Source organism: Saccopteryx leptura, chromosome 4, assembly GCF_036850995.1.
Source record: "Saccopteryx leptura isolate mSacLep1 chromosome 4, mSacLep1_pri_phased_curated, whole genome shotgun sequence".
Taxonomy (NCBI): Eukaryota; Metazoa; Chordata; class Mammalia; order Chiroptera; family Emballonuridae; genus Saccopteryx; species Saccopteryx leptura.
Window position 1 is genome coordinate 9,945,172 of NC_089506.1, and position 25,525 is coordinate 9,970,696.

Sequence of the window (25,525 nt, forward strand, 5' to 3'; positions counted from 1 at the left end):
AGGGCGGATTCTGTGGGTGAGGGCAGTCTCTGTGGGTGAGGGCAGTGTCTGTGGGTGAGGGCAGTCTCTGTGGGTGAGGGCGGTCTCTGTGGGTGAGGGTGGATTCTGTGGGTGAGGGCAGTCTCTGTGGGTGAGGGCGGTCTCTGTGGGTGAGGGCAGTTTCTGTGGGTGAGGGCAGTCTCTGTGGGTGAGGGCGGATTCTGTGGGTGAGGGCAGTCTCTGTGGGTGAGGGCGGATTCTGTGGGTGAGGGCAGTCTCTGTGGGTGAGGGCGGTCTCTGTGGGTGAAGGCGGTTTCCGTGGGTGAGGGCAGTCTCTGTGGGTGAGGGCAGATTCTGTGGGTGAGGGCAGTCTCTGTGGGTGAGGGCAGTCTCTGTGGGTGAGGGCAGTCTCTGTGGGTGAGGGCAGTTTCTGTGGGTGAGGGCAGTCTCTGTGGGTGAGGGCAGAGTCTGTGGGTGAGGGCAGATTCTGTGGGTGAGGGCAGTGTCTGTGGGTGAGGTTGGATTCTGTGGGTGAGAGCAGTCTCTGTGGGTGAGGGCAGATTCCGTGGGTGAGGGCAGATTATGTGGGTGAGGGCAGAGTCTGTGGGTGAGGGCGGATTCTGTGGGTGAGGGCAGTGTCTGTGGGTGAGGGCGGATTCTGTGGGTGAGGGCAGAGTCTGTGGGTGAGGGCGGAATCCGTGGGTGAGGGCAGTCTCTGTGGGTGAGGGCAGATTCCGTGGGTGAGGGCGGATTCCGTGGGTGAGGATAGATTCTGTGGGTGAGGGCAGTTTCTGTGGGTGAGGGCAGAGTCTGTGGGTGAGGGCAGAGTCCGTGGGTGAGGGCAGTTTCTGTGGGTGAGGGCGGATTCTGTGGGTGAGGGCAGTCTCTTTGGTGAGGGCAGTTTCTGTGGGTGAGGGCAGTCTCTTTGGTGAGGGCAGTCTCTGTGGGTGAGGGCAGTCTCTGTGGGTGAGGGCAGTTTCTGTGGGTGAGGGTGGATTCTGTGGGTGAGGGCAGATTCTGTGGGTGAGGGCAGTTTCTGTGGGTGAGGGCGGATTCTGTGAGTGAGGGCAGATTCTGTGGGTGAGGGCAGTTTCTGTGGGTGAGGGCGGATTCTGTGGGTGAGGGCAGTTTCTGTGGGTGAGGGCGGATTCTGTGGGTGAGGGCAGAGTCTGTGGGTGAGGGCAGAGTCTGTGGGTGAGGATAGATTCTGTGGGTGAGGGCAGTCTCTGTGGGTGAGGGCGGAATCCGTGGGTGAAGGCAGAGTCTGTGGGTGAGGGCAGTTTCTGTGGGTGAGGGCAGTTTCTGTGGGTGAGGGCAGTTTCTGTGGGTGAGGGCAGTGTCTGTGGGTGAGGGCAGAGTCTGTGGGTAAGGGCAGATTCTGTGGGTGAGGCAGTGTCTGTGGGTGAGGGCAGTGTCTGTGGGTGAGGGCAGTCTCTGTGGGTGAGGGCAGTTTCTGTGGGTGAGGGCAGTCTCTGTGGGTGAGGGCAGTCTCTGTGGTTGAGGGCGGATTCTGTGGGTGAGGGCAGTCTCTGTGGGTGAGGGTAGTTTCTGTGGGTGAGGGCGGGTTCCGTGGGTGAGGGCGGATTCTGTGGGTGAGGGCAGTTTCTGTGGGTGAGGGCAGAGTCTGTGGGTAAGGGCAGATTCTGTGGGTGAGGGCAGTTTCTGTGGGTGAGGGCGGATTCCGTGGGTGAGGGCAGTGTCTGTGGGTGAGGGCAGTTTGCCGAAGTCCCACACTGCTGCTGCCCATAAGGCAGAGACACACTCTGACTTCCTTCCCAGGAGTGACACCTGTGACTTTGAGGTCTGTGTGCCTCACCACAAACTTGTGCATAAATGACTGCGATGGTTTTCTAGTCAATCAACTATTTTTAATGCTATCTTCCTTTAAACTGTTCTGCGAATGTCTTCATTAATCCCTTTCCTCTCTGATTCGTGGAAAGGAGCGTCAGCACAGGAGGAAACACGGCCGTGCTGGTGCCGGGAGCAGGGTCAGCCGGTGCCCTCTGGAAAAGGGTCTGTTTAAACGTCCCTGTGACGCCGCCCGCTGCTCTGAGCACGTTGGTGGTTCCGAGCCAATCAGACGGCGTCGCAGGGCTCCCAGTGCACGGGGGGCTGTCACTTTCCCAGCACTAGCGCCCATATCCCGACGTGCTCGGTACTTCGAGGTCACCAGCGTTTTACTCCGGGATTCACACTTCACTTTTTGTGACAAACAGACACGCGGCCTTCAGTGGATCTCGTAACGCCCCTTTTGTACTGGGCATGTCCCGCACATGCATCACACGGTCCACCCACAAGCAGAGGGATGATCTATTTGGGGGTCAAGGCTGGGGGACGTAGGGCACGGGATGAAGACTGATTTTAAGTCCATGGAAAAATAGTGATTTTTAGAGATGATATGTATATTTATCCTAATTGGAGGCCATGGGAACTGACAGAATGTTATTTAAAGAGGTGATTTATTTTATGTGTATTATCGAAGAAAACTTTTATTGTATTTTTATTTATAATACTTGTTTTCTTGATGAAGGTAGATTAATTATATAACTTCTACTTTGCAAATAATCACAAAGGGTAGTACATATTAAGACGAACCCTTTGATTAGATTTCCTTTATTTACAAAGTAATCCTATTAAAACACTAACTGATATCATCTTTAAGCACTCATGCAGAATAATAATTACTCTACATTCTATCTAATTAATGCTACAAATCGTTTTATTTTAAATAAAATCAAGAAACATTGACAATAAACAAGGAAAGGATTCTTCAAGTCTGGCGGAGCTGTTAGTTAGTTAGCATTTTAATAGCATATGGCTGTAAGCCTTCCAAAGAGTTTCTTCTACTCTCTAAGTAAGACGATCTATAAAAATATGACGTTTGCTTGAAACCTTGCCTTTGTTCTTTCAGTCCCTAGGATATTCTTTAGGGTATAATTGCTGCAATGAGTAATTTTTCATAAATAGTGTATGATATATTCTATAGCATAGAGATGGAATTCATGTTTAAATATGCAGAGAGACAGACTAGCGTGCAGTGTTTGTTTCCAATTTGTTCTTTTGCCGCACAGCAGGGCACTAATAACAGGGCAGGGAAAGGGTACAGTGACTTCTCAAGGTAGCTCCCAACTACCGTGTTCTCTGCTCACTATAATATGGGGTGGCAGGTCGATTGAAACACAGAGGAATAATTGCAAACAAAAATAACGTGTCTATTTCAAATGTCCTTATATTTAAAACTGACATTTTTTTTAATTGAACTTATTGGGGTGACCCTGGTTAACAATGTTATACAGGCTTCAGGTGCACAATTCTACAACCCACCGTCTGTGCACTGTACTGTTCTCACCTTCCCGAATCACGACCCCTCCCCTCCCATCACCCTTTATACCCCCTACACTCTCCCCCCTCCTTGCCCCCGGCAATCGCCACACCCTTGTCTGTGTCCATAAGGTTTTACTTTTTTCTTTTCTGCTCAATCCCTTCTCCGCCTAGCACCCCCCCCACACACACACACACACCACACAGCTTTCAGCCTTCTCTCTATGAGTCTCTCTAGTTTGCTTGTTAATTCATTTTGTTCATTAGATTACACATATGAATGAAATTATCTGGCACTTGTCTTTCTCTGACTGGCCTATATATTTTCTTCTTGACATGTACTGTCCTTTGGCAGTGGTGACTACACCCGAGCTCATTCTTCCGTAGGAGTCTTCATTGTGGCGATAACCGGGAGGGGCTTCTGGGTGATCCCTCGTGGTCCTCGAGCTAAGCGGGCGTGGTGGAGGAGTGTGCCAGACTGGCGTCCCCACGGCTGGGTCTCCCAGTTATCATTTTGAGACGAGTTCATGGTCTGATCTTAGATGAAACACGAACCTCCCTTAGCTATGCCCATCCGTTTGTGATAGCCAGGGACCGCTCTGAGGACACGGTGGCCTCACAGATCTTGTATTCTGGTGGAAGAAATGGAAAGCCAAGAAGTATGTAAATATTGAACTAAGAGCATCAGAATTTGCCACTGGTGCCCTGAAGGAAGCACACCTGCTGCTCTGAGAGAGAATAGAAAGGGCGGGTCTCCTGCAACCTGCGTTCTCGGCAGGGACCAGTTAGGAACCGAGAAGTGCAGAGAAGAGCCACGAGAATCAAAGTCATGACAGAACCTCACGTCTGATCCGTGTCCCTCTCTAGCCTGTTGTGGGATCTGAGCTCAGACTTGTGGAAGGGCATTCAAAATTTGAGAACAAAATATAAGTGGACAAAGTTGTGAATCCTTACGAGGAAGTAGAAAGATGATTTTCCTCTCCTGTTACTCAGGGGACTGACTCCCTTCATACGGCCAACCTTTGTGCACGGTGAGGGCGGGAGAGGAGAAGGGACAGGGTTCAGGAAGTGGCGACGAATCCCGAAACGTGACTGAACGATGCTGCTTGACACTGTGGGACCCCACCTGGAGCCTCGCCCTGTGATGCTGCTTGACACTGTAGGACCCCACCTGGAGCCTCGCCCTGTGATGCCGCTTGACACTGTGGGACCCCGCCTAGAGCCTCGCCCTGTGATGCTGCTCGACACTGTGGGACCCCACCTAGGGCCTCGCCCCGTGATGCCGCTTGACACTGTGGGGCTCCACCTAGGGCCTCGCCCCGTGATGCCGCTTGACACTGTGGGACCCCGGCTAAAACCTCGCCCTGTGATGCTGCTTGACACTGTGGGGCCTCCCTAGAGCCTCGCCCTGTGATGCTGCTTGACACTGTGGGACCCCGCCTAGAGCCTCGCCCTGTGATGCCGCTTGACACTGTGGGACCCCACCTAGAGCCTCGCCCTGTGATGCTGCATGACACTGTGGGACCCCGCCTAGAGCCTCGCCCCGTGATGCTGCTTGACACTGTGGGACCCCACCTAGGGCCTCACCCCGTGATGCTGTGTGACACTGTGGGACCCCACCTAGGGCCTCGCCCTGTGATGCTGTGTGATACTGTGGGGCCCCACCTAGGGCCTCGCCCCGTGATGCTGTGTGACACTGTGGGACCCCACCTAGGGCCTCGCCCTGTTGATGCTGCTTGACACTGTGGGACCCCACCTAGGGCCTCGCCCTGTGATGCTGTGTGACACTGTGGGGCCCTACCTAGAGCCTTGCCCTGTTGGTCTCGTCTATAAAACCACCGGGCTTCATGTTACTTTTTTAATATGCTAAAATCCATTATGCTAGAAACACATGCAATTTTTCATCTCCCTAAATTTTATCATAGGGTTATTTAAGTTTTTAGAGATTTAATAAACACTAATATAGAAAGCCAAGCAGAAGCAGAAAACCATTTTTTTCTCTAGCAGCAGGACCCAATCCCATTTAATTTAATCTTGGAATATATGATTTATCCTTCAGGAGAGGTACTGTTAGGGGAAGAAAAAAAAAGAGAGAGAGAGAGAGAGAGAAAAGAAAAACAGTGTTCATGGCATATGTTGTTATAAAACAGCATATTTGAATATTTTAAAGACACTACATTTGGTGCAAATCAAAGGAAGCCTTTTCTCTTTGGTTGAGAGGATGAAGCATATGCTGGAAATATGAGCCGTCGTTAAGCGATAACACACAACAGGCTGTGTGTGTTGGGTTGCGAACGAGCTGCGGACGCCGTGAGTCAAGTGGGATGAGTCAAGTGGGAGGACGAGAAGGGAAACGCCACGGCCACTGTGGGGGTGGCGAACGTCCAAGCGCCATCCGAGTGTACGTCTGGCAGTATGGCTTTGCTATATTACCGTGCCTTTATTATGAATCACGTTACTTTTTACTATAAGCGTATTTTAAATCGTAACTCTTTGGGCCCCAGAGCAGCAGAAAAAGGGAACACTCCACAGACAGACCTTTTCTTTGTCTTCGTATGTGAACCGGTGTGCTTTCCGTTATCCGCCGCGTTTTGGAGGGATGCGTCCGTGGGGGAGATCGCTTCTTCGCTAAAGGCCAAGGCAGGCGACTGGCAGCCCAGATGGGGTTTCAACCCAACAGAGAAGCGCTACCTCAGAATTCAGCCTCGAACCCCTCCCGCACGATTGGGAACAGAACTCATTTCCCTTGCGTCTCCAGTTTCGGGAAATGGATTTGACCGCCTGAAGTGCTTAAATAAGACAAACAAAAATCTAGTCTCAAGGGTCCCTTGGGCTTTTCAAAATGATGCAGAAAGAGAACAGCAAATTTCAATTTTGGGGTTTTCTTGTACTGCTTAGGACTACGTTTTGAGAAAGGGATAGAAAGCGATGTTGCCTTTTACTTTAATTACCTTTGCGGTGTTGCAGTGAAGATTGGAAATGACACAGGCAAATTCTTTGTCTTTCAACCAGCATCTTTAAAAATGCACTACGGCGAGGGTGACAGCAAGGGAAAGAAGGAAGAGTTTTTTGAGACGAGGAGTCCAAGCATCCCCTGCAGGTGTTCAGATGCCATTCTTCCTCTGACGTCATAGGCACGCATCTTTCTAACACAGAAGTCCTGACCAGGAATGACAGGGGCTAGTCCTTTGTGATAAAACTAGTTGTCACCTAGGCTGCAGGTACTTTTATTGTGTATTTCTGTTCCATTGTGAACGACCAGCATCACATCGGACAATATTTGTGACCCTGTACAGTAATCAAAGTGCCAACGCCCATTGATATAGGGCGAGCAGTAACTCTGACATGACCCGGCCTGAGAATGGTGAAGAATTGTAAACTTATCGTAGAACTGGATGGATCTGGGAAATCTGTTGTCAAAAGAGAAGAGAATCAGAGGGAAAATAGAGCAAACTGTATCCCGAATTTATGTTCCAGTGTTTAGTTTTCTAGGATATTCTCACGCTTTCTAGAATAAAGCTTTCACACTATCTTCAGAATTAAACACTTTAAGATGTAATTTGAACTAAAATATATATATAATGTGTATAACCTTTTTGCAGCATCTAGTATCATCACAGATATTAAATATGTAAGGTCCATTCCTTTTCTCCAGAAACTGATAATTAAGTAAACTAGGGTTGTGGGTAAAAAAAGGAGGGATTTGGTTGGGTACTATAGGGATAGTAACAAGAGTCTCGTGGCGGAAGCTGTTGCTTCCGCGTAGAGAGGAGAGGCGGGCCCTGTGGAGGGAGAGAAAACTGCCGCGGGAGCCCAGGTGTGGGCCAGCTGGGAACAGCAGGGGAAAGATTCGGGCAGAGTGATCCGACAACAGTTGGTGCAGCCGAGTGACCACAGGAGGAGTCGTTACCAGGCCATCTGGTTAACCCTGGAGATGGGTGGCTGGCAGCGCCGAATGGTGGAGAAAAAGGGATGTGTGGGTTGCCTGCTTCCCACCCCGGCTCTTTGGAGAAGCCAGCACCCCCAGTGGAAGGTTGACGGAAGGACACTGGCCAGACCGTGTCAATCTGTTCAAAAGCAATGGAATCAATTCATGGACGTAGAAGCATAATGGATGTTTAAGGGCACCATTGGAATATTTGGGAATGCTCATCTTCTGTAGGTTACAAAAGAGCAGTAAGTAATTTCTCGACCCAAAGAATCAATGATACCACCCACCAGAGAAACTGAATTTCTCATGCCTGGGGGAAAATCCTCACCTATCTGGATTCGGTCTCCTTCTCTCCCCAGTGTAGTTCATGGTCTTGAGAAAAATAATATACTCATCAAGAGAGATAAGAAAGTCATCAGTGAGAAATGGGGAAGTGGAGAAATACGGAGACGTGTCACAAACACTGTAAATCCAAAAGAAAACCCAAACTGTAAGATTTAGGACTTGAATAAAGTTAACAAGCCACCTGTGGCACCGGAAGGGGAGCAGAAACATCACGGGAAGGGTTCCTTCTGAGAAACCCACGTTCTGGTGACAGCTTGCCTGTCACAGCTGTCTCAGACGACGGGCGCTTGATCCAGATGCTGCGTGGAAACTGCTGTTTCAGGTTAGATCCCTTGCTGCCTGGCTCTGCGACTTCGCACAGATGTCCCTGTGTGTGCTGTGACCTAGCCTCTCATTTCCCACAGGGCGGCGTTAGCCGGGGTGGGGGGAAAACCACACATGACCCAGAGTGCGAGGCTCACGTTCTTTGCAGTGCTGTGGACGCAGCTGAGGGAGTATTCCTGGTGAAGACCCCGCAGGAAGAGCTCTGGCTCTTATGGGCAGGAAGGTCATGAAAAAAAAAAAAAGAGAGGGAAAGGGGAAAGAAAGAAAGAAAGAGAGAGAGAGAGAGAGAGAGAGAGAGAGAGAGAGAAAGGAAGGAAAAAGAAAGAAAGAAAGAAAGAAAGAAAGAAAGAAAGAAAGAAAGAAAAGAAAGAGAAAGAAAGAAAGAGAAAGAAAGGAAAGAAAGAAAGAAAGAAAGAAAGAAAGAAAGAAAGAAAGAAAGAAAGAAAGAAAGAAAGAAAGGAAAGAAAGAAGGAAGGAAGGAAGGAAGGAAGGAAGGAAGGAAGGAAGGAAGGAAGGAAGGAAGGAAGGAAGGAAGGAAGGAAGGAAAGAAAGGAAAGAAAGAAAGGAAAGAAAGAAAGAAAGAAAGAAAGAAAGAAAGAAAGAAAGAAAGAAAGAAAGAAAGAAAGAAAAAATCATTAAGGGAAGAAGCTAAGGTGAATGCAAACTGTTGTAAATCAGCTGGCACAAAGGAGAGATGAGTTTTTGCAGAGTAGCTATTTTAGTGGAGCAAGTAGCCTTGTGGTCTTTGCAATGTTCCTGGACCCCATTTCCTTTCATTCTGCTACCACAGACTGGGAAGGAAACTTCCCTCTGCAAAGGGAGAAGAAAATCATTCCTTCTTTATTCACCATAATTGAGCCTGAACATTTCACATAACACGGCTCAGATGGAAAAGGCCAGAGAATGCTGGTCTGGCTCACGAAGCAGATGTCAAGCGTGTGCTAATCAAAATACACCTTTCAAATGTAATTAAAAATATAAGCAGTGAGAAAGGAAGAATTTGTTACATTTCTCTGTTTTTTATGTGATTTCAAATTCATCCCAGTTTGAGACAGGCGTCTGAGGCCTAGTACCTTAAACATGAGCTTGTTGAAGATGATTTGGAATCATGTGTTTTATAACTGCCACGGGCTAGGGACACGTTCGTGAGCACACGGGGACTTCTATAGCATTCTTTGTTACCCATATACTTCATGCTGCACAGACACAAGTGGAAGAAAACGGGAAGAGAACCTGGCTTAGACACGAGGGCAAAAGTACGTTGAATTACCAGTCAGTGTTACCTACAGATAAATCACAATAACAGGAATAATAATAAGACAAATAGAACAAATAAGTAATACAACAATGAATGCACACATGCAAGACTACACTCTGTATTTTATGTGCTAGCGGCAGAAAGCCTACTTTTCAACGTCTGTATTGTCATAGATATGAATATATCATATCATTAGACTAAAAAAAAACAATGTTTCTCAGTGGTTACCAGGTGCTTGGCATTCTAGTGAGCCTCAGAGTTAAAGTTATATTTTTTTTATTTGCCAAGTTGGGCCATTCTACTCAGATCAGATAGTTAAAAATAAATTGATGTTTATAGAACACTTTCCAAATCACAGAGACAGTAAGAAGTAAGCTGGGACCGAAACCAAGATCTTTTTGACTCCTGAGCCTCTATTTTAACTTTTGCGCTATAATTTTGCATGCTCTAATGAAACAATGCAGAAGTTCAATGTGCAGAAAGACAATACAAAGTAATAGGCAGAATTGATCTCATTGACAATGACTTTTGAATCCTATTACAATGAAGAAACATGTAGCTTAGTTTTCTTTGAATTTAGATTTGACATATTTATTGTGTCTTTGTAGAAGGATAGGTTTTCCTTCAGCTTGATTTGAATAGACATTTGAATAAGCACAGCTGTTTTCTTTTAACTTTGATACAAACAGAAATGTATGCAAAGTTTCAGAAGAGAATGAGTAGAAACTCTTGAGAGAAATGGAGCCATAAGAACAGAATTTCACAAGTATTTGAAAATAAACACGTCCTTACCAGAAACCCCAATTAGATCGAATATCTTCTATGTAACAAATAAGTTCATATTGAATTAATTATTCATTTTGTGCCCACACTATGACCAGCAGTGCCCCATCGGTTGTGGAGTTAAAAGTCTGATTGTTGCCCCCGTGAAACCCCAGAGAAGCATGCACTCAAGGGAACAAAGGCATTGTATAGCAGGGGGGTTAAGGTGATGCTTTCCAGAGCCAGAAACTCTGGGTTTAATTTTCAGTTTGCTCAGTTACGAGCAGGATGGCTCTATGATCTGTTTTCTCCTCTGTAAAATGGGGATACTAGTGATACTAGCTTCTTTTGGGACATACAATGGAAAAACAAAATCTGTCAATCTAGAAAAACTTTCCCCAAAGAGAGAAGAGAAAGAAAACAGTCTTATGATAGCACACGCATTAAGCCGGGATACACGTCTCAGGCAAACCACTAAAGAAATTGCAGAGACAGGAAGAAATCTCATCTTATGTGCAGCCAAGCAGACAAACCCATGACATCCACACTCTCAAGATCAACACTAACTATTCAATACTTGGCAAGTAAGAGTATATGCTGGCATCGTGAGTCACACAGAATTCAACCGAAATGTATTGGGTGAACAGGGTTACTGTCTTTGTTAGTTCATTGGCTTTCTCTAAAAGAAAAAAAATCAACCTGTTATATTTTTACGGCAGGGGCCAGGGTGCAGCTTGGAGCAAGGTGCCCAGTAAAGTTTGGCTCCTAGCTGCCTGCAGAAACTGGAATATGGGGGGAGGTGGCTGCTATTTTAATGAGTGCATTTCACAGAGATGGTTTTCGAGTCCTTGAAAAATCTACCTCTAGCTCCCAAAGCTGAATGAGACTTATATACCTTTTAAAGTTATTTGCACACATTTCAGTGAGGGTCCTCATGCCTTACGACACTATTTTATTTGGTTACCCTGTGAGTCTGAAGTCACTTTGAAGGTAAGGGTTATGAATCTCAGTCATGGTTTTACCTCAGGGCCACGCCCTCCGTCTTGTGCTGGTTCTTCATAAAGATCGTTGGACTGAACTGTACCGATGAACTCACGGAGTAGGAAGCACGTTCACCTCTGAGACTTGTGGTTCCGGAAAGAATTCCACGAGAGCAAAGGTGGTTTGGGAGAGATCCCCAAGCAGCACTAAGGGCAAGTAGGAAATAGGACTGGCTAGCACTCTATGGTTAGTCACGTTTCCATAGAAAGGGTGTGGCAGAAATGAGGGTAGAATCAAAGAAAACTGAGTAGAGCTCATACAAAATTAGCATAGGTGTGGTCTGCCCAGTAGAATGTCAAAGAAGGGAGGAGTTTGTTTTGAAAAACAATAATATAATTCTCACCCTGTTCAGCTCTCTATTTGCAATTTAAGGGAATTTCTCCAGTCATTCTTCCCAACAAGAATTATAGGTTCCTCATTAAGCTGCCTCTAAATTGTATTGTATGAATATTTTATAAGGCAATTCTGTTCATCTAATCATCATATTGAGATTGATTAAGGAGCAGAGGAGGATTGGCTCATTTCAGCTAGGTGCACTCTTTGTCGTGGTTGTTGTGGAAAGGAGCTTGCCTTTCCTCTACAGAGTTGCATTTCATTGTTCTGAGGACATTCCTACTTTATTTAGAATTTCCTGCCTATTTGGATTGGGGAATTCAGTACCGGTTCCTCGCAATGAAGTCTTAGAGGAACATCTCTTTTCATGTTGTAAAATGTTTCTTTTCCTTCCCATCACAGGAAAAAAAAAGAGAAGGTCAAAGAGCCATAGGCTTTGACGAAACACCCATCCAGTACAGAAAAGTTCAAACTCTCTTTTTATAGGGGTTTGTCCTTCCTGCTAAGAGGAAGAGTCTATTACAAGAGCTACATGGTCAATATTTAAGGTGTCTTGTTTTCCCAGTTTTTAGTAACCCTGTGCAGCTCTTTAGTGATTATGTGTTATCTGGCAATATTAACAGGAAATAAACAAGAAAAAAAGAACTCTCATTTTCCTGAAAAATAACATTTAAAAAAATCTTAATACAAAGTAACCATAGAACCTTATCTAATATTCTATAAAGCACCTAATTTTTTTCTGGATGGGAATATTAATTTATTAAGAGGCAGTTTCTTTGACATGTATATTATGTTGATATTGTCATATTGTGATTTATAATAATTTTCCTTCATCACTTTTGGAACTTTTTTCTCAAAGCACTGACTTCAGTATATGTATCACTTCGCCCCAGGACAGAAACCCCACTGTTGAAACCCTAGTAGGAAACCCTCACTCACGCGTGAATTTGCTTATTTGTTAGTGTGACATCTTGTGTTAAAGTGCTCATTAAGCCTTAAAGAAAACGTGACACTTGTCATATATGTGATTTGACATTTCCTAACACAAAGAGCAAAGTGACAGATGGTATAGTTAGAGTTTTAAAAAGTAATGGTACATTCTGAGTAGATATGAATAAAACAAAAAATATATATATTACATGTTTATTTAAACACTGAGAAATATATTAAGCTAACACTAGAAGAGAAGAAAAGAAAAAGAACTCATGGACTCACACAACACTATGGTGATGGCTGGAGCAAGAATGTGAGAGATGGAGGGAGGGTGTGGGGCAAGAAATAGTGACAGACAGAAACTTAACTTGAGTTGGTGGACTCACAGTTTAATGTACAGATGATTCATTGTAGAGTTGTTTGCCTGAAAACTGTATAATTTTGTTAACAAGAGGCACCTTAATAAATTCAATAAAAAGGAAAAAACACTATATAATTAAGAGAAATCTTTGAAACCTGATTGGTAGCCCTAAGTAGTAAATTATTGGGTAACTTTTGCACTTATGTGAGTTTTAGTAAAAAGGTTTTTGTGACTTATAGTTTTATGGATCTTGCTTGGGCTTACTTACTTTGTTATACCCAAGCTTTATGGCAAACTAGCAAGTCGGATTTTACACATAGTAAAATCCCATGTTCTGGTAAATCAATACACTACAGATATCTCCGTAAGTCTAATCCCATCCCCCTCTGCTAAAGTAAGTTTTGCAAAAGATTATAAAGAAAATTATTTGCATTATTTTTATCTTTTATTTATTTTTTATTTTTCTAATCCACAACTCCACAACTTACCTCACTATGTTGGAGTTATGATTAAGTTTTTCTTCTCAACATTTATGAAAAAAATCAATCGCAGATACTCAGACAGAATTTGTTGGTGTCTAGAAAAATTCCTCAATGTGCTCTCTCTCTTGCACTGTAGAAGAGGCCAGAGCTGTGACTCCAGACAACACCTACCATTTGGAGGCCAATTCTCGGTGAGGTCATTCTGATCATAAATCTTAAGTACCGCTACTGTTGAACACTGGAGGTGTTCCATTAATTGAGAGAAATGTTGGGCCTGGGCTAATGCTGTACTTACCCAAGGGCCTTCTTGCTACCCATGTTTGGGTGCACTCAGCTATATATATGTATATATAAAACTACACAGATTTAACTAAATGCTAAGTGCTAATGCATGATTTAAAAGTATGCTATTTCCTAGTTCCTTTTGTCTCCGAGCTAGAAACATTGAGGTTGCTTGAAGGCCAGACTGAGGATAAATAAACCACACATGTAAACCCCTGTGGCTAAGGTGTGCTCCACGAGCAAGCCTGCGGTCTCTCCAATTCTACTACTAGGTCTTGGTAACTGGACCTTTAGAGAGTAAAGGCAGAAAATTGCTTGGTGTTAGCCGATCCAATTATTTCTAAAATATTTTTTTAAATGATATCTCTAATAAAGTCAATAGTGAGAATAAAGGAAATTTTAATAGTACGTAGTAATTTTCATGTTGGTTACCAAGTCCTAGATACCAAGACTCTGTAGGAACTTTCAGAAGTTAGTTTTGTGGTAATAATTTCAGTTGACCAATTATATACTTAATAAAAATATGCTACATCAACGTATCTGATACAAATTTTTGACTATTTACAAGGTCATTAGATGTTCTTTATGGAAGCTCATTGTTTAAGGTTACACAAACAAACATATTAAAAATAAAATTTTTATTCTGAGTCAAAAATTGAAGAATTCATTTTTTGTTTCTGTAATAAATGAGTCTTTGAAAATAGGAAATGAAAGACACTTGAGGTTTCTTTTGATGTGTAACTTCTTTGAATAGGATCATTCCAATGTGTTTATGTGTCTTTCCTGTAATATTGGGAGATATGATACAACTCTAGAAAGATTGGCAATAAAGAAACATTAAGTACCAGAAATTAATTTCCTCAATGGTTCCTAAAAAATTTATTCGCCTAGAGGGTTAATTTTACAGTTTTAGTGCAATCATTATTTATCATCTCTTGGTTTACGGGAAAGAATTAGCGTTATTAGCTATTAAATTATCCATGAAAATCTGACACTCTTCTAGACCAAACAAACCCTGGGGCTTGCTGATTTTCCCAGTGTGAAACATCTGTGTCTTCAACTAGGAAGAACGTTCACATTGTCTAATTAGATTTTCAAGATTTATATGGTTCAAATACTCTGTTATTAGAAACCTGAGAATTAGCACAAAAGTTTCAGTTCCCACTTAGTAAAGTTTATTTAAAGTATCCTTAAAAATGATATTTTTTTATGAGGAGGATTTATTTGTAATTCATTCAAATCATCCAACAATCTATGATTGCAAGATCGGTCTTAGATAATAATGCATGGTATAAAAATGTACAAAATTCTCCTAAAGAGACTTGAAAACAATTTTGACAATGATTAGAAAATACTGGAGACATTTTTAAACCTAACTTTTTTCTCCAAACCATTGATTTCAAGCCATATATATTTGCTAAGGATATGCATGAGCCTCTACTTCTTAATTATCTAAGGAACAGTAGACAAACAACATCAACTTAAAAATTATCAGTATTTTGCCTGACCAGTCAGTGGTGCAGTGGATAGAGCATTGGCCTGCGATGCTAAAGACCCAGGTTCGAATTCCTGATGTCGCCGGCTTGAGCATGAGCTCATACATAGACATGACCCCATGATCGCTGGCTTGATGTCCAAGGTCGCTGGCTTGAGCAAGGGGTCACTGGATTGGCTGCAGCCCCCCAGTCAGGCACATATGAGAAAGCAATCAATGAACTACTAAGGTGCTGCAACTGAGAGTTCATGCTTCTCATCTCTCTCCCTTCCTGTCTGTCTGTCCCTCCATTGCTCAATCTCTCTCTCTAAAAAAAGAAATTATTAGTTTTGCATACTTTTCCCTCTGTACCCTCAGAAGAAATTCAGGTCCAGGCCAGGGGACTAATGAGCTCTCTATTTTATACTCTCCTTGGCATATTCCCCCAAGCACACCAACACAGTTGCCTCTCGGGTCTTTGCACAGAGGGAATACAAGGAGTGAAACGTTCAAATAGGAGCATCTGAGATGGCCACCCCTGTTACAGGGTCTAAACAAGGGCCGAGTGTTTTCTCTCCACCACACTGCCGCCCAACATCTTCAGGAACTGATCCCATCCAAGGTGGCTCCAGGGCTGATGTTGACAGCACAAGCCTGCCGTCCCTACATGGGAGGGGTCTGCCACACAGAACATGCAGGTTTCACCTCGGGCCTAAAACGTGTTTATTCTTCCTGACTGGCACAAAGATATCATGTCTTATTCTAATGGATTTCAGGGACTCATTTAATTCATCATCGTTCAACTCACAAACTATGTTATTTGACAGAAAGACAAATTTAAGTAAAATTACATTAGCAGATAATAAATAAGCCATAGATATATATATAAAAAGAAATTTTATTAAAAAGGAAGGTGATTTTGCTTGGTATTTTGTTGTTGTTCAAATACCACCTAGAAATTTTTGCTTGTGGTAATTTTAGTTTAATTGACAAAAATACATATAAAGTTACACCAAAAAGTAGAGAAAATCTGTAAACTTTTAACCAACACACTACTGAAGACATGCATTTAGTTAAAGCATTTTGGAAACTCATCTCTCTCATTTTAACAATACAGATTTATAAAGAGAGGGTATGTATATCAAGAAAAGCTTGAAATGTAGAAATGAAATCCTGTCTTTGATCACGTGGGTTAAATAGGCCAAGTAGGAAATCGGCCAACCCAGAATATTTCCTTAAGCCATAGGGGATGGTAAGGAGACGTGATCTTTGACCACTACATGCAGGAAATGGTGGCACTCTAGTGAGGAGGGCTTGACTAATGACTGTCCTCACATTCCCTCCCCAGTAGTCAGTGTGCACATTTGTTGCCTAGACTTTTGCAAAGATTTAATCCCAAATGTCTGGATTAGTTTGTTGGGATGCTGTTACAGAAGACCATAGAGTGGGGGCTCAACAACAGAAATTTATTTTCTCAGAGTTCTGGAGGCTGGAAGTCCAAGATCAGGATGCCGGCAGGGATGGTTTCTGGTGAGACCTCTCTTCCCGGCTTGGAGACTGCTGTCATCTCACTATGTCTTCAGATGGTCTTTCTTCTGTGTATACACATCCCTAGCATTTCTTCATTTTCATTATTAAATGGACACAAATTCTGCTGGATTAGGGCCCCACCCTTAGGGCCTCATTTAACCTTAATTACCTTTATTTATTTATTTATTTTTCCCAAAGTTAGAAGCGGGAGGGGGGCAGTCAGACAGACTCCCGCATGCGCCCAACCAGGATCCACACAGCATGCCCACCAGGGGGCGATACTCTGCCCATCTGGGCTGTTGCTCCATTGCAACCTGAATCATTGTAGCACCTGAGGCGGAGGCCATGGAGCCACCTTCAGCACCCGGGCCAACTTTGCTCCAATAGATCTTTGACTGCTGGAAGGGAAGAGAGAGACAGAGAGGAAGGAGAGGGGGAAGGGTGGAGAAGCAGATGGGTGCTTCTCCTGTGTGCCCTGGCCAGGAATCAAACCTGGAGCATCTACACGCTGGGCTGATGCTCTACCACTGAGCCATCTGGCCAGGGCCCACCTTAATTACCTCCTTTAAAAGTCTATATCTATATGCCTGACCTGTGGTGGCGCAGTTGATAAAGTGACCAGGAACACAGAGATCGCCAGTTTGAAACCCTGGGCTTGCCTGGTCTTAGCATCTATGGTAGTTGATGCTTCCTGCTCCTGCTTTTTTCTCTCTCTTCCCTCTCTAAAATAAATAAAGTCTTAAAGAATTCAAATATATTCACAATGACAGTTAAAGCTTCTACATATGAAATGGGCAGAGGTGGGTAAGAAAATGCAATGCAGTCCATTACATGGTCTTTGGATATTTAGCTCCCAGTTAGACTTGGAGATCCCCAAATTAGACTAAGGTGTGATCTCAGAAGAAAGGGAATATATTCTCACCACCTCACACCTAATCTCTCCCACCAGTTTCTAGAGTCATGACATGACGTAGAATGGTAAATCTGAGGAAAGGGACAGCTAAATTGCTGTCCACCAAATTTATTAATTGAAGGTAAATCTGAGGAAATGTGGCCTTCCAAAGAAAAATAATGGTGAAAGAAAATGTTTCTCTAGTAAAAGTATATATATATATATATATATATATATATATATATATATATACACACACACACACACACACACACACACACACACACACACACTTTGATTTTATAGTCTCGTTCAGAATATTTCTACAACCCATTAAATTGAATAAGAGAAACTGTCTTTAGAGTTGTTACTTGATTTACTTTGTTCTTTTATTTTAATGTGCTTTTTCTTTTTAATCATATTCTAAGAAAAATGGAGAAGTGTCTATCCATTTAAATAACTTCAGTGGTGTAAGGGAAGATGTATGTATTAATATCTTCTGAAAATCTTCCGGGCAAGTCTGAGCAGCCACAAGAGAGATCAATTCTGTATTCTCCAGCAAGGGAAGACATACCCAGAAAGTCTGACCATGTGTATGGGAAATAAACCTGAAAGTTTTTAATCAAGCTTCTTCCTAATAGTTATATAAAGCCTTGAAACTTTTGAAAAAAGTTAAATGTAATGAGTTTTAGACTTCACCAAAGAAATCTATAATAGCAAACAAAGTAATTTGTAAACCTTCAGTGTGACAGGAAGTGTAATTCAATCCTGGATATTAAAATCCATTTTCACATGCACAACTGCAAAGGTTGTATCCAATTCAAATATGATGTGTAAAAAAGGAATCTGTCATACAATTGTCTTATTCATTTAAAGACAGGAACTTTAAGATCCCAAATACACTGAGATGAATGGAGACTATTCTTTGGATTTGAAACTAGCTCCTAATCACACAATAGGAGCACTTATTTTTTTGTCATCTGGAATTGATGAGACTGTTAGATGCTAATATCAGGGTGTCACTAGCAACCATTTTGGGAATAAAGATTGATTTGAATAACAGTGGGTTTTCCTTGTGGTAAAGTAAAAATACAATTAGAACAGGAGCTCATAATTTATCTCAGCTTTATGTAAAAATATTATCAAAAGGAATAGGAGCAACTAACAGATGCTAAAATGTGCCAAGAATTCTAAATCTTTCATCAGGCTTAGACGAGAATCTGAACTAAATTCCCTTTATTTTAGGTTTTTCTTTAAATGTTGGTGAAAACACCGCTGTAAGTAAACTAAGTTTTAGGATCTGGCCTGCATCAGAGATGTAGGGAGTTCAGTTCCAGGCCACGGCAATAAAACCAGTATTGCCACAGGACAGGTCACATGAACTTCCAGGTTTTCCTGTACTGTACATATAAAAGTCGTGTTTACAAGATACTGTAGTCTATTGTGTACAATAGCATTATATCTAAACAAAAAAATGTAAATACTTAATAATACTTTATTGCTAAAAAAAAGCTAACCGGCATCTGAACCTGCTGGGAAAATGGCACTGATGGGCCTGCTGGATGTAGGGTTGCCAGCAACCTTCAATTTGTAAAAAAAGAAAAAGAAAGATTTATTTGTGAAGTACAATATAGCAAAGCACAAGACACTGAGGTTTGCCTGTATTACATCTAGAGTTGGTTTAAATCAAATCTGAAGACACATTTTGTAGTGCTACTTAAGTATACAGGTCATTGAAGAAAAGTCACAATTTTTCAGAAACATCATCAATATTGCCATTATCTGATAAAAAATTTGGACAGCAAATTATAGCTCTTCTTCAGTTTGAAAACTCATATTTATGAACTTTTAAAAATGGTATAGAAATATTTCTTTGCCTTGCATTCTAAGTTTGATATTAGGACATTTGGATAGAATATGAGGTAAGAAGTTGTTCTTTAATACACTGCAATTCAGAATAAAATATTTAGCAATAAAGTATTTTATGCTTTATATAGGAAACTTTCATGGTTTGATTAGATTTGGGTATTTAAGAAATGTAATGACTCTTTATGTAGAATTTTTTTTTTCCTAAATCATAGTACGTATTTAAAAGCTTTGAATCTTTCTTTAGAGTAGTTTGGTTATTGGTTCATTTTCTCATTTTAATAAAATCATTTTTATAAATCCAACACGTGGATTTTCTATCTACATTGTTTTTTAGTGGAGAGAGACAGAGAAAGAGAGAGAGAAACAGACAGGGACAGAAAGGGAGAGAGATGAGAAGGATCAATTCTTCGTGTGACACCTTAGTTGTTCATTGATTGCTTTCTCATATGTGCCTTGACAGGGGGGCTACAGCAGAGCAAGTGACCCCTTGCTCAAGCCAGTGACCTTTGGGCTCAAGCCAGCAACCATGGGGTCATGTCTATGATCCCACACACAAGCCACGGACCTTGGTGTCCTCAGCATCACAGGTGGACACTTTCTCCACTGTGCCACTGCTTGGTCAGGCTATTTAACCTTTTACAGAGGTATCGTTATTCTTCAGCGACCTGACATATTGTACCTGGAACTGCACTATGATATTAAATGTATATGTGTTATGTTGTGATAAAAAATGCATTTAAATATGTTCCTACTAAATATTGAGTTTTCTGTGGTTAAAGTCAGCCAAAAATCCTTTGATAAAGTAAATATTCTTGTATGACTATTTCTATAATTGCTTTATAATCAAAAAAGAAGAAAAGAAGTTTGAGACCCACATGTTTAGAGAAAAAACTTTATAGTTGGTGGCGAACAGCCTCTAAGATGGTCCATAATGATTTTCACCCTGGATATTTACCCCTCGTCTGATCCTTTCCCCTTGAGTGCGGGCTGGGCTTTGTGACTTGCTCTCAGAGAATACATGGGGCAGACGGGATGGGATATCACTATTGAGAACAGGTTACAGGAAGACTCCCGCATCTTCTCTGTGCATCCTCTGTTACCCTGTACCTTCCCTCCTCTGAGCAAAGGCAGCTGGCATGTTGTGGTCAGCCCTACGGGGACCTTGTATATCTGTGGCAAACAGCCATGGCAATGTCAGCCTGCGAGCAGCCATCTGAGTAAGCTTACGAGTGGACCCACACCCCGTTCCAACCTTGAAATGACTGTAGCCCTAGCCGGCGTCGTCCTTTCAGCATTCTGAGAGAGCCTAAGACAGAGCCACCTAAATCATTCATGTTCAGATTCCTTAAGCCACAACATTTGTGAGATAATAAGTGTTTGTTGTTTTAAACTAAACTCAGTTTTTGGAGTAATTTGCCCCGCAGTAATAGGTAACGAATGCAGGCTTAGACTTTTCTGTAAAGCCTGACATGATTGCTTTTCAACTGTGCATTTGTGATGAAGCTCTAGCACCTTCTCCTGTCTCATCTGCCTATAAGAGCAAAGGAAGTCCCAAAGAAGGGCAAAGTCTTTCAGAGAAAAATGATAACTAATTCATAAGAAGCTTCACATTCATGATGATACGTGAAAATATTAATATAGGATGTGTTCTTAAGGGCAAACAAAAAAAGATTACAAAATTATCAAGATTATAATTAGCCTATCTGTAGTTAGAAACCAGGAATGGTTTCCACACTGTTTCATTGTCACAAAGGTCCTCATGTATCTCCAGGCACAGAATTGTAGAGTAAACAATGTGCACACTAGTGCTCAGGTCCCTTATCACTTAATTTTGTGTCCAAGGTAAAGAAGTTACCCTTTTTGTGTTGTTGCTCTGCTTTTGTTCATTTCAGGATATGATACGAGTGTGTGTATGTGTGTGTCTTCTAGTATATGAGTTGCTCGTGGTACAGAAAAGGCAAGACATTAGATTTATTAGATGAGGGTGAGGTTTAAATGAGACATGTATCTGAATGTCTGAGGATGCCTTCCTCCCTTACACAGAATAGTAATCTTTTTCTGCCAAAAACAAATAAACAAACAAAAAAACTGGTTCTCTTGTCAGATGTCTTCTATTCAGTATAGAAACATCTTTTATACTCCCATTTAACGATTTCTATTTGTTTTCAAATACTTTTCTCTCCAATTAATTTTCTTATTCACAACCACAGTATTTATTGATTCATCTGTAGCCCTAGTTTTCCTTCTAGCTAATCTGGATTTTGATTTTGCTGTTCCCCCAGGTAATTTATACTAACACCAATAATGACTACTCCCTCGATTTCCTATTACTGTCATTTGATTGTTCCTATTAGTTTCAACCCTGCTTTTTCACCCTTTGATCTTTACCAATATCAACATTACCTTTGGTCTTCAATGCATCTGAGTACTTGGCAAGTCAAAGTTGGAAAGGCTATTTGTTATTCCATGAAAAGAGAGATAGTAAACCTTGATGAGACACTGAACATCTTGAAGGTTCATGCTGAAGAGAGAACGAGATACTATATATTCAAGTACCCTAGAATTTAGAGAAAATGTTAGAGCCAATGGATACATTAATCTATGGCAAAATGGCTGGAATACTCCTTCCTAGAAAATCCATCTAAGCGAATTCAGGAAAGGGGACCAAGGAAAACCCAGAGAGTGCTGTTGAGAACAGGGGTCCAGGTTTAGAGGGGCCTAATGAGGTACTACTATACGCGCCTAGAGCGGTGGTTTTCAACTGGTGAGCAACAAGAAATAACATATGCAAGGCCTGACTATTCGGTCAAGGCACTGGCTTTTTTTCCCCCTTTGTTAAGTGAATAAATAACAGCCAATGGAGCAATGCCATCTGGTGTGCATGAATCAAAAGTGTACCTATATTTTTTTATAAGACTGGAAAAAATGTAGCATTTTTTTGGTGTGCCGTCGAATTTCAGCAATTAGTTTATGTGTCCCATGAGAGGCAAAGGTTTGAAAATTGCTGGCCTAGAGCGTGGAGGAGGCTAGGCAGGGCGATTCGTGCGCAGAAACGAAGAAATCCAGTGTGTGTCGGAGGAGTTCGGCAGCTCCAGAGAATTCAGCCTAAAGCTAAAATAGTTAGGGCTGAAACCCCGAGAGAGAAGATTCCGCCGAGGAACCCTGGGAATATAAAGAGAAAGTTCCCCTGAAGGTTCAGGCCCGGAATAACTGGCAAAAAAAAAAAAAAGAAAGGGAACCCTGAGGTTTGGAGAGTGGGGATCAATCTCGCAATGGAAGAAAGTGAAACTCATCAGTCCCAGGATAAAAAGGATAAATGGTTAAAAAGAGGCCAAGCGATCTAAGCAATCTGACCTCGATAGTGTAGCTCCCTTGAATGGCATTTTCTAGAATCATCATTTTAGAGGCAGTTGTGCCCCCGACCTGCTGCACTTCACCCAGGTACCAGGAGGCCCTTCCAACACTGCGCATGGCTCAGGGGAGGGCAGGCATTTCCAGGAGCGCCACTTGTGGAAGGGCTTTAATCCTTAAGAAAATGTAGTCTTCACATTCTTTTGGTCTCCTCTCTTCTTGCCTTCTAACGATTATCATCGGTTGGTCTTAGTTCTACCCTATTTTTATGGTAGCCTTCTAAATGCATGAGTTTATTCCTTTTGGCTATTCTCTTTGTCAATGAAAAAAAAAATCTCAGTTTTCATTCACTGTTGGTATAAGCATAATGCTACACTTATATATCCATAGAATAGGATATATACATGGGTTTTTGAAATTCTCTCCATGTTAGTTGCCTTTCTCCTGAATGCTTTCAAGCTGTCAGTTTCCTTAAAAGGTTTCAGGGCGTGGTTTTTATTATTATTATTATTATTATTTGTATTTTTCTGAAGCTGGAAACGGGGAGAGACAGTCAGACAGACTCCCGCATGCGCCCGACCGGGATCCACCTGGCACGCCCACCAGGGGCGACGCTCTGCCCACCAGGGGGCGTCACTCTGCCGCGACCAGAGCCACTCTAGCGCCTGGGGCAGAGGCCAAGGAGCCATCCCCAGCGCCCAGGCCATCTTTGCTCCAATGGAGCCTTGGCTGTGGGAGGGGAAGAGAGAGACAGAGAGGAAGGAGGGGGGGTGGAGAAGCAAATGGGCGCCTTCTCCTTATGTGCCCTGGCCAGGAATCGAACCCGGGTCCCCCGCACGCCAGGCCGACGCTCTATCGCTGAGCCAACCAGCCAAGGCCAGGGTGTGGTTTTTAATGGCGTTTCACCTAGTATATGAAAAGTGCTTATCATATTATTAAGTGAAGAAGAAATGAGTAAGTAAAGAGGAGACAGTGTCACAAATTTGACCTGACCAGTGTAGAGTGTGAACAACCGACTTATGTCTGTGACTAAGAATCTGCACTTCTATTTATTGCAACTAAGGCTAAACATATCTTTTGATTATGCTTGTTTATTTTTATCTTTTCCCTAAAGCAGTTTTTGCATCATAGCTGGCCCAGTTTATGGGTTGAAATGCATTCAGGTCTTTCTCACGTGAACCACTGCCATTCAGGGCATCTTTGCTGGCATTGGGTTAGAACTTGGTAATTATTCCATTTATATTTCATTGTGTTAGCTTTAGTCTAGCATGATGGAAAAATAATTTTAAAACTTGATTTTTATGTGATTTTCATATATGCAAAACAATTTTTCTGTACCTTCTGCTAAGCCATTGATTTAAAATCTTGCCTAAAATAGACTTATTTTATATCATTGGAAATATCCATACTAGAGTCTATCAACCCATTAATCAACATTTGACTTCATTGTTTAATGAACAGGAAATCTTATATAATGTTACAATGACCTAACTCAAAGCTTCATATTTTCTTTATGAGAATATAACTAAGTGCTCTGTCAAAGGCCCAGCTGAAGTCAAGGTTATCTATCTATGACTTTCCTTGATAAACCAACCAATCAATCATAATGTTAAGAAAACTGATGTTAGTCATATAGCCCTTATTGGCTCCTAGTAGATATCATTTTTATTTCATACGTTCAAACATTGTTTCCAACTCTTTACTCAGGACTTGTAGGTTCTTAAAGTTTTTTGAAGGTTTTGTGTGTGTAAATATGGAAAAATATATTAATCTGTGAGAAAAGAGTATTTACCTACTTCTAATCTTTTCCTTCTTCTAATAACCTCATTTTGTAAATATTTCTAATTGAAACTATAAGGTCACGGCATTTGCTTTTTGTACATTGTTGAGGTTAGTTCACTGAGGCATAAAACTCTTGTTAACGTTAGAGTTGATGTTGGCATCGCTAAATCAATTCAAGCTGTATACTAACTCCTGGTTGAAAGGGACATTTTGATTGCTAGATTTAAAAAAGAAAAAAGATAAACATAAAATAGATTTATCTTTACACAGAATGTCTTGAACAATTATATCTTCCCACTATGGCTGGGAGAAATGTTCTTAGAGAAGAAGAAAGAGGAAACTAGATAATTCTTCAAGTTTTTACAGGAAAAATCATTTACCCTTGATTGCCGAAGAAATAGAACTCAGCAGGAGGACACTTTGTTTTGAGAATCAGCCTTTGCTCCATGCTTTTCTCTAAGTAATGTCTTTTCTCTACTTCGGAAGTTCAAGTGTTGATGAACACATGACATCTTTCTAAAATACTGTCACCAGGCAATCATAACTTCATTGGTCTTTCCAATATTTATGTGTATCATCAAATTGTGAATTTTCGATTTATTAATTAGACGTAATGATTCAGTGGCTTTTACATCGTACAAGGATACACAATTAATCTTAATTAGATTTGGAAAAGGAAAGAGAGTGTGGAATCAAGAGCTTTGCTAACCGAAATAAACAAATTTAGATATCTTAAAATGTGAGGAGAAAAAGGGAATTGATATTTAGAGTTTTGTTTTCCTGCGGATGATCTATTAGAACCTCACTCTTGGTTAACCTACCTTAGGGAAGAGCCAAGTGTGAAGCAATTCCAAGCACAATTCTAAACACAATTGTACAGTTTACACTTATTATTTTCCTGCTGTGATCAGATAATTAGTAAGGTACTTTGTGTTTAGGTGAATTTTCATTAGCAAAGCAGTAGAATTAAATTGAAATGGCAAAAGTGCCACTTATTTCTGCTCTTCTTTAATGTGTCGATTTCTTCTCACCAGTCTTCAAGGGTGAGCACAGCGTGTGTTCTCCCATAATGTAACCTTTATTTCTTATAATTAATTCTAAAGCTGTATTGAAATGAAGGCTACCTCGCTATTTTAAGGATATTTCTGACAATTACAAATGAACACAATCAACTTTAGCAAAATAAAAAGGATACCCATTGTCATTTATTAATTCCGTGTATAATAATAACGTGTCAAAATCCTTTAGGAGGAAAGGGCAAATTCGCTTCTCACT